This window comes from Mus pahari, chromosome 10 (assembly GCF_900095145.1).
Source record: "Mus pahari chromosome 10, PAHARI_EIJ_v1.1, whole genome shotgun sequence".
NCBI lineage: Eukaryota > Metazoa > Chordata > Mammalia > Rodentia > Muridae > Mus > Mus pahari.
Window position 1 is genome coordinate 101,166,061 of NC_034599.1, and position 10,142 is coordinate 101,176,202.

At 55.9% G+C, this 10,142-nt stretch overlaps 1 protein-coding gene across 2 annotated transcripts in view; it reads right to left on the bottom strand.

Moving 5' to 3' along the window:
• Positions 1-10,142, bottom strand: part of Sema3f (semaphorin 3F) — a 27,839-nt gene that overhangs the window by 12,590 nt on the left and 5,107 nt on the right. The window lies entirely within an intron of this gene.

Sequence of the window (10,142 nt, forward strand, 5' to 3'; positions counted from 1 at the left end):
GGCTCACAACCATCTGTAATGAGATCTGACGCCCTCTTCTGGAGTGTCTGAAGACAGCTACAGTGTACTTACATATAATAAATAAATAAATCTTTTTTTAAAAAGGAGCAGGGGGTGGGCAGGTTGGGGGTGGGGAGATGGGACGAGTGGGTTATGGCAGCAGACGACCTGACGGTCAACCCAGGGTCTGGTTCAGGGCATTACTGTGTGAAGTTTCAGTGCAAAGAGAAGCCTTGCCCTGCTCAGACCTGACTATGTAGCAACAAGGGACTATAGGTGATGACCTTGGCCAGCCACTGGGACAGAGGGACGCAGGGACGCCAAAAGATCAAAGGGCCAATCCCTGCCTGGCTACGGCCTCGCCCGCCTGTCCGGCGGTGCCTCTGAAGTCCTGGGCAGGGCAGCCTGGGCACCTGTCCTGCACCTGTTGTTGGGTCACTTGGAGTCTCCTGCCTGGCCACCCAGTCATAGTGACAACAGGAAAGTAAACACTCCCCCACCCCCACGGCTGGGAAGTGGCCAGAGAGGAAGTGGGGCTGCCAGTGGAGCCCCCCCAGGCTGGGGTAGCCTGCCAGGGGTTATTTATACCCTGGCTGGGGGGCGTGGCCTTGGTTGTGCCCTTATTCATTCTGCTGCGCTGGGGGGCACTTCAGGGACAATGGAAGAGAGGAGGGCAGATTGGGTGGACATAGCACCTAGGTGGGCAGGGGAAGATTCAGAGAGCTGGTCCCCAGACAGCCACACAGCCGTAATCTCAAAGCCTTGAGCTCACATATCCCTACCCACTCTCGACCCCAGTCTAGACCCTGCCTCATGCTGCACCATGTTTGCCATGACCCAAGATTCAAGTCCAAACCAGGGCCCCAGCTCCCTGTGAGAAAGACAAGAGAGACATCACTGAGCAGAGAGGGAAGGAATGTTCTAGAAAGGGGACAGGAGTCTCTCCTTGATCCAACATACGTGGCCTCTGTATCTCCTCCAGTCTGACCCTAGGTAGAGGGTGCCACGCAGCCAGGTACCCACTCTCCTCAGAGCTTTGTGCCTACATCCAGTTCACAGGTGAGGAAGTTGGGGTACAGGGAAGGGAAGCAACAGGCAGACTGCATGAAGATGAAGAAGAGCCCCATGGAAGCCAGTCCTAGTGATAGGGACTGTCTGCCAGGGGACAGAGAGCCGGAAGGTGACGCATCCTCCATCACGGAGACACTTGATTCAGAACCCTGGGGACTCCTCTAAATGGCTTCGGGATATGGCATCAATGGCTCTGGTTTTATGGGACACTCTGGTGTCACAGGACATGATGCTTTAGTTGCTGTGGAAATGGTGAGGAGGAGGGGAGCCCCCGGGAGGCAAGGCAGGCCAGAGAAGAGGTGGGGAAGGAGGGTCGGGAATCCTTGGCTATGGCTCCACTTCCACTCTGGGCTGCTGAAGTATCCTGGCTCTCTGGGCCTCATTTTATAGTCCAGAGCATTTCACGGGCTGCCTAAATCTGACATTCAAGGTGGCCCAGGTAGACTCTGAAAGCTGTCACTCCTCTGGCCTTCCCTGTCTTGAGGGGGGACCGGAGAGCGGGTTGGGGCTCCCAGATCTTTTCCTGAGGAAACAGGCTTCCTTCCAGCTGTCAGCATCACCTGAAGGACATCCAGTCACACACATCCCTGCTACCCCACTTCCTAAGGCTGGGGAGACAGGCGGAGAGGGCTACAGGGGCGGAAGAAGCATCCTGTTGACTCAAGCCCACATCCACAGAGGCACAGCTAACTCAATTCATCCGAGGCAGCCTACATAAGCGAAGGCAGAGCTGGGTAGTTCTCCAGTGTCTAGAGAGAGCCACGTGCCAGGGTCTAGCCTTGCTAACTCACAGCTGGAGTGCTCACACCACTCCTGCTAGATGTCCCAAGAAAATGCAAATCAAAAGCCCTATGACTGTCCCACATCCCTAGCTGCAGACAGGAAGACAGTGGTGTTCAAAATTAGGAAGTAGAACTAGCTGCCTGATGTACCGTAACCTGTGTATCACAGGGCAAAGGATCTGGGGGCTTTCCCTCCCCCTCCAAGAAGCCTGGTTCAGAGTGGAGGAGGAACTGAAGGAGGTATCCTTAGCTGGCACCTGCAGGATCAGCAGATCCTACTGCCTTAGATCCTCTTGGGCCCAAGACTCAGAAAGCACAGGTTCCCAACCTGTGGGCTGTGGTGACCCCTTCAGGGACTGAATGACCCTTTCACAGGAGTCGCCTCAGACCATCTGCATGTCAGATGTTTAAGTTATGGTCTATAACCATAGCAAAATTAGTTATGAAGTAGCAGCAAAAATGACTGTATGGCTAAGATCACCCCCACACGAGGAGCTACACATACTAAGAGGTGGCAGCTAAGAAGGTTGAGAACCACTGCCTTCAAGGGACGTGGGCCAAAAAGTTCCCGGGGCTTGAGACGGTATCAGTACCGCGGATTCAGACCCAGCTTGGTCACACCTTCAGGCCAAGGTTGACTTCTGCTCAGAGTGTGACAGCTGGGGGGCTCAAGCCTGACTAGGTTTTTGAGCTTGTCAGGGGAGGGTGGGGGCCTGGGTGCTGCTTCCTGGGGAGAGCCCCACACCCCTGCTCTCACCCAAGCTGGGCACAGGTTGGGTGGGGTGTATCCGGGAAGGATTTTCCCGTCATGGGAAGGAAGAGCCTTTTCTGGCATCAGAACACTGGTTTCCGTAGCCATTCCCAGCTTCCAGACCTCTCCCATGGCTGTCAGACATTCTGTCCTGGCCCAGAGTGGCCTGGCCAAGGTCCCAGGGGCAGGAATAATCCCACTGCCTTTGGAGCTTGACCCTGGCGGGGGGCCTCTGCTTCCTCATCTGTGGGAAGCAATGGTTGATGCCTTACTTTAAAGGAGCCAGTGGGCGTGTCCACAGCCCTCACTAGAGACCCCTAAATGGGAGGGCCTCACCCCCTACTGCCTGTCTCTAGGACACCAGACCTGCTACCAGTGAGGCAGTGGCTGTTGCAAAGAGGAATCTTGGACCAGAGGTGGGTGACCCGCCCCCTTGGTTACAGATCCACAAAGCGGTGGGCTCTGACTGACAGCTTGACCTCCCCTAAAAGGGCTGGGGATGAGGGAGTGATAGACAGGTCCCTGTACCCTAGCCCTGACCTCTGACCTCCTGTGGGCGAGTGGCAGTCCTAACTCCTGAGCTGAAGAGAAATGGGGTTGGGTGTGAAGGGGCTGCCAGTCTAGATCTTTGTTAGTGCATTGTCCACCAGGAAGACAGGCCTCCTGACCTGAGGACGGGAACTGAAGTAGACAAGATTATATGTGTGTGTGTGTGTGTGTGTGTGTGTATACACATATATATGAACATATAAAATGTTATATTAAGTTATATATCTACATACATATATTAACAGTGGTGGTGACATGTGTGGCAGAGCCCAGGCAACCCCCACCCAACACTCCCATGGACTCTAGGGAAGGGTCACCCTTAGCATCTTTCCCTCCTCCAAAGCTATGAGGGGCCCCAGAGGAAGGCCCAGGGGCTGGCCTGGCCCCCTGGCTCCCAGCCTAATCCTCTTTTAATGAGCGGCCGGCCGGCCAGCCGGAAGGCCTCAGCCCCTGGCCACAGTTCTACAAGCCTGAGAGCCCCAGCCAGGCTGAGTAGGGGGTAGGGCATCCCAGAAGCTTTACTATGTCCCACCCCCAAGCTCAGCATATCTACCCCACCCATACCCAAAGCCAAGACTTCACCCACTGACCAAGTCAATTCTGCACCCATCAGCAACAATGCTATCTGCTGTGGTTGCCACTGAGGGCACGCTGGCTATGAATCATTTGGGGCAGGGCAAGGGAAGGCCTCGCTGCTGATCGCCTTTGACTTGGTGATAAGTTGCAAGTCCCTAGGGAGTAGACTATCCCAAACCTCACCAGGCACTGGGACTAAGAGCTAGGAGCCTTCCCAGGATTCCTAGGCACCGCCCCCCCACCAGGCAGGTGAGCCAGGTCTGTGCCAACAAAACCAATTACAACCGCTCTCACCCAATTAGCAACTAATTATGGCCTCATAGTCCGTTCAACATAATTAACATGTAAATGACTCCGCGTGTTTATATTCAATAACCACTCTGATTGAATTTAATTTAAATGTCTGAACTGGGAACCCAGTTACCGTATTTCACCACCTACAGCTGCCACTTTCAGGAAACCTACTCCTGAGCGTCACCGCTCCAGGTCCGCACGCCCTCTGCCCTCCTGTCCCACAGGAGCAGGGAGGTAGAGAGGTAGGAAGAGCCCCCGGTGGGACCCTCCAGATGGGAAATCCTCTAAAACAAGGGGGCGCTTCTTAAGGGCTACTGTAAACATCCCAGCAGTTCAGTAAACATCAAGTATGAGCCGCCCAGATGGACTAAGGCTCCTCCACTCTTGCGTCCCATTTCAGGGGCCAGGGTAGGGGGCTGGGGCCAGCAGGCCCAGACGTGCTATTCCCACGGCCGGCCGGCCGTTCTGCCCCACTGCCCACCTGCTCCGCCCAGGAGAGGGCAGACAAGAGACCGGGGACCAGCTCATCCTGAATCCAGGAAGAGCCAGAGGGGAGGAGGCCCAGCAAGGTCACGACATCCACTCAAACACTGGCAGGCGCAGAACCAGAGGGCCACACCGTGTACTAAGGATGTCCCTCCCTCCAGCCTAGCAGAAGAGGGCTCTGTCTTTCCCATGGCCCTGTGATATCTGACGATTCTAGGTCTGGACTGTTGGACAGAAGGCCAGGAGGTCCTACCAGGACCCTTCCCATGCACAGGTGCCGTGGGAAAACACACGCGGGGGGATGTCACGTAGGCGGAAGGCAGGGCCCTGGACTCAGCTTGAAGAAGCAAGGTGGTCCCTAGTTGCCCTTGTGCAGGGGATGGGAGAAGGTGACCAGGGTAGGGTAACTAGGGCCAGGCAATCCCGGATTTCAGAATCCTCAAGAAATGGGAGAAGAGTAACGAGGACCGCTCCCCATTTCTCAGGTGGAAAGAGTAAGCCAGTCTTCAGAGGTCTCCTGTTCCAATGGCCCCAGGGACTCACCCCTCCTCCCACATTCCAGACCTGGCCCGGAAACCTCTCACTGCTTCTTCTACCACCGCCACCTCCTCCTCCTCCCCCGTGACTGAAAAAGACAACAAACTCTGCATGGCTCATTTACTGCTATAAATCACGCTGCAGACAGACAGGCCAGGGTGGGACGACAGGCTGGTGGGTGTCAAGACCCTTCCCCCTGCCCTAGGCCTAGCCTTCATCTCTGCTGTCCTGAGATCCCCAGAGTCTTGCAGCCCCTTCCCATCACCCTTACAGGACGCCCCAGTCTCAGCCCCCACCCTTTCACACTCTCATGGGGAAACTGACAGAGAACAGATGCTCAGGGCCAGCCTTAGAAGTTGCGGTGGCGCCAGGTCAGGAAAGGGTTAAAAATCACAGCAGCTCAGTTGCAGCCCCCTCGAGTGCCACCCACCTAGTCTCTGACTGCTTGGGAAACCCACAAATCCCCAGATTCCAGCCGCCTGCTGTATACCATCCCGGTTCCCATAGAGGGAACAGCACCAAGTCCCAAGGGAGAGGAAATTTGGTTCTTGACTAGCTATGGAGACTTCAGAGGAAAGATGGGGTCAGAGGAGAAAGTCACAGCAAGGTGGCAGTTAGGAAAGGGGGACGGACGGTGGGAGGGGGATGGACGGTGGGAGGGGGATGGTGGGAGGAAAGAGCTGCTAGAACTGAGTTCTCCAGACTCCCAGCATTCCTGGTCCCCGGAGAGGCACTGATGCTGTGTCTGTCCCTGCCTGCGTAGAGCCAGCCCCAGACAGCCGGTGCTGGCAAGCAGATCGGGTGTACCCCAGTGGGCCTAGCTGAGCCCAACCCTAGATGGGTCCTCTGGATCCCAGACCAGTAGCCGGTGCCCAGGCTCTGTTCTTTGCCAGGTCCGGACCATAGGTCAGGGTCTGGAGCCCAGAAGGCATCCATTCTCTCCTGGGGCTTGAGCAGCCTGGGTGGGAGCTACGGGCCCTGCCAAGCTCAGGCACCCACGTGAGCTTGGGCTTCAGATTCAGGCTGTAGCCTTCTGGCATCCAAGTCTCTGGCAGAGGCCCTCCTGCTATTTCTAAGAAAAATGCAGCAGGAATTCTCTCCGCTTCTCCAAGGGCTCCCTTGAGGCAGGGCTCAGATTCCCAGGATAGCACTGGGCCAGGCCAACAGACCTCCTCGCCGGCCCCTTTGAGCGGCCTGGGGCTGGCTACCCTTAGACAAGATGCAGAAGCCAGAGCAGCACCCATCCCGTGGCGTCAGGGGTGGGTGTCACTGCAGATGCCCAGGTGCTCACGCCAGGCTCGGGGCGCCCATGTCACCGGGAGGCCAGCGCCTCAGGACACCTGCTTTCCCCCAGTGCATCTACCATGAAGTTCCCCTACCGCTTATACTTAGGACCCTGCTACAAGCAACAGAACTAAAGGCCACGGGGTGCTAGGTGCTACGAACTCCCCTCTGCCCCAACTCTCTCCTTTCCAGCCCTTTTGCCTCTGAAGCGCCACCTCGCCCGTGAGGGCTGCCTGCCTTCCGACCGCCCATGGTAGGAATTCTCTCCCTCTCCACCCCTCTGCCCCAGCAGATCCTTTCCAGCCACTATTTCCCTAACCAAAGGTCTGAATTCAAAGGTGAGGAGCCCTTGGGGCATGCCCCATCAACCCTCACCTGTTAGCCACCATCCTGGTCACTGCGCCTTTCTTCTCTGCTGGGGACAGTAGCCACATAATCCACCACAATGAAGTCGGAACTATTCCTGGCCCTGGTTTCCAGAAGGCAGTGGGGACAGGCAAATTTGCTGTTCAAGGTGTATTGATGACCACGATGCAAACAGGACAGCTCTCTGGATGGGCTGGCAGCACAGGCCTCTAATCCCAGGCACCCCAGAAGCTGAGACAGGAGGATCTCAAATCCAGGACCTGCCTGTCCTACAGTTGAGGCTGTTTTCAGGGTGTTACCACCATTTCCACCTTATGAAGGGGAAACCAAGGCTCAGAGACCCTAAGCCACATTATGGAATCCACACAGCCACCAGGGGTAGGTTTGGAGTTTGACCACATCTGTATGATACTCTCTAACTGAAGGAGGCACTCCTAGTAATCGGGGACCAGGAAGCCATCTTCTAAGCTCTCACGTCTGGAGAATGGGCGGGGTGGAAGGTGTGCACACACATACAGGTTAAGCAGCCAAGAACCTACTTTGGGGTTTGCTGGCTCCCAAGCCACAGGGTAAAAGATGCCTTTAGGGGCCCGGGTAAGATCTGCATCTTGGCAGTTTCTCTTTAAATTCTTTACGATTACGAAGCCGTGAGGGCTGCCAGGGAACATGATTTACTCCTCCAGCATGCACCAGCTCCTCAATCAGTGCCAAGGGAAGCCGGAGCCAGCAGGGCGGGGTGGGCAGCATGCCAGAGCCTGAGACAAGGCCTGGGCTTCGGAAGGCCCGACCAGGGCGTCCCATCCGAAGCTTGAGAAGGGTCTGAGTTAACAGGCCAAGGCTCCCGGCCTGACTGCCTCAGGCTGAGCCTCCTGATATCATCACACAAAGCCGGCCTCCATTTCCTCCAAAGCCAACTGTCATCCCGGCTCATCCTGGAACGTCCATCCCTCCCGAGTTTAACAGCTCCAAACCCGCTGTAGGTGTCAAAGCCACCTGACCCCTGCCCAGCTTCCAGATGCCGCCACCACGGCCTCAGCTCCTGAACCACTTCCACCCCTCCTCCTCATTTCTCTACAATTAGAAGCTCCTCAAAGTTTGGAGACTCGGGGAACCCTTAGGGCCCAGGTCGATACTCCAGCTTTCCAGCCCCACCCTCCCACCTAGTTAAGCCTAGGCCGGCCAACGCTCTGTCAAAGCTTGCTTCAAACCCTTACACCTTGGCCTATATTCACCTTCCCCGGCCTCCAGGTGAAGTAAATGACTTGTGACCCCCCTTGACCTCTAGCTTCCTCAGTCCCAACAAGATACAGTAACCTGGTCCACTGATGACGCCCAATGCAGATGAAGTAAGGTGGGCGGCCATCAGCACCCCTCGCTGCCCCCACGGAGGAGCCAGGTGCACTTGAGGTCAGAGCCCAGCTCCACAGAAGTTCTGGGGCCTTTTCTATTCTGTGTCTTGGTCCTGATGTCCCTTCACACAGTGACCACTCACTCCCTCTCCTGATTCCTACACCTCAGTTTCCCTAACAGCCCAGCTGTGTCATGTCACCACAAGGTCCCTCACTCCCATCAAACATTGCTCAGCCCTAAATCCTGGCCTAAGCCAATCCAGACAGCAGTGGCATGGGGGTGGGGGCTTCCTGACAAAAAGTAAACATTCCTTGCACTGAACAAAGGCCCTGGCAGGGCCTGGCACCTCCCTGCTGCTGTGAGGGAGGTGGCCGCGTCCTGGACTTAGAGTGGCCCAGGACAGGGAAGGAAAAGCTTTTCTATCCTAACTTGGCTTGTGATTCTGGGCAAAAGGGACTGCAGGCACCATCGGGGGTGGGGGTGGGGGTGGCCTACTGTCTAGGATCCCAGCAAGCACCCAGAAGCAGGAGGAAAAGGCACATCTGGTGCCCTGGAAGCTGGTCCTACTTGGCTCCTTGGTTGTGCCTGGCATTCTCTGTGCTGCTAATGGAAGCCCAGGAGATGGACCACAGAAACCTCTCCGTCTGAATGAACCCTGGGTTCTCATGCCCTCCTGGCTCTAGATCTAGGGTGCCCGGGCGGATGGGTGGGCTGCAAGCTGGAATCTGGTCTGATTCCTGTCTTTGTTCTTTTATCTTCCCTGAGCAGTGTGGCCCTCACACTAGCACCTCTGCCTAGGAGAGTTTAGTTAAACCCAGCGCGAGGTGGCACCTTCCACTGTAACACCCAAGGCTGGCTTTTTCACCCAAACTTGCCTTCCGGCTATTGTATCCATCTAAGCAGGGAGAAGAAAGAGAGTCCTGGAGCCCACGGTACCAGCAGCGCTTCTTCCCAAGAGCAACTCTCTATGGACCCCGGATGTGCACACCGGAAGGGAAGACCCTCGCTTCTTCCCAGCCCCAAGTCAGCTGTGAAACCCCCCTCTCTGAGTCAGTCTCCACTTGCACCCCACAAACATTTTTCTTCACTGACAGCCACTTTTTGTGGACCCAGGGAACTTAAAGGGGAGAGGGCACGCAGGGCCGGCCTGGGAGTTCTGCGGTGGAGTCACCTAATACGGAGTTTTCAGTTAGTCTCCTTATATACACTCCATCTTGTTTACTGCAGTGTTCCCAGAGTACAGCGCACAGTAGGTGCTCAAGTAACTGCTGGACTGAGCTCACATCTAAGCATAGCACTATGGCATAAAGTCAGGTGAGAGCAGGGAGGTCACCCTGGCTGATGAACCTTCCTGGGCAAAGGTACTAGGTTCCAGGATGGGGTGGCCCCAAGCGTCCTCCAGCCCTGCCCTAGGCCTGCACAGGCACAGCAAACAACACCGTAGGCCGGCTGCCAGGAAGCTGGGCTTTTAGTCACTGTGGGTGTCGGCTTCAGAGCTAATTGAGAGGGAATCGACCCAACTTGATGTGGGCGCCAGCAGGGCCAGGACACCAGGGTTCTATTTCTGGCCTCCTCCCTGCCTCCTGCCTGACCTTGGACCTGCTCTTGCCTGAGCCTCAGTTTCTCTCTCTGGAAAACAGGAGCAAATCCTTTGCCCCTTGGCCCCTAGAGGTCCAACAAGTTTAAAAGGTGCGCACAGAGGACCACCCTATGTGTCCATGCTCTCTGGCATGAATGTTAATAAAAATAATATCCAAAGCTGTAGACACAGCAGGGTCCGAGGTGTGGTGTGCAAGCCACCTTCTTTTGCTGGGGGAGGGGACACTTAATGGCCCTAGGCAGGGAGGTGAGAGGGGAAAACCGGGCCCTTCAAGATTTATTAATCTGCTTTGAGGAATTCCACCAGGGAAGGTTGGAAGTATCAGCCGGATAAATATCTCACCTTCCCAAGCTTGGGAAAGGAGGCCCTTAAGAACCAGAACCGATTAACTCTTGTCTGCCCACCAGGACTGGGAAAGTTAACCAGAGCCAGGTGTGGTGGCGCACGCCTTTAATCCCAGCACTCGGGAGGCAGAGGCAGGCGGATTTCTGAGTTC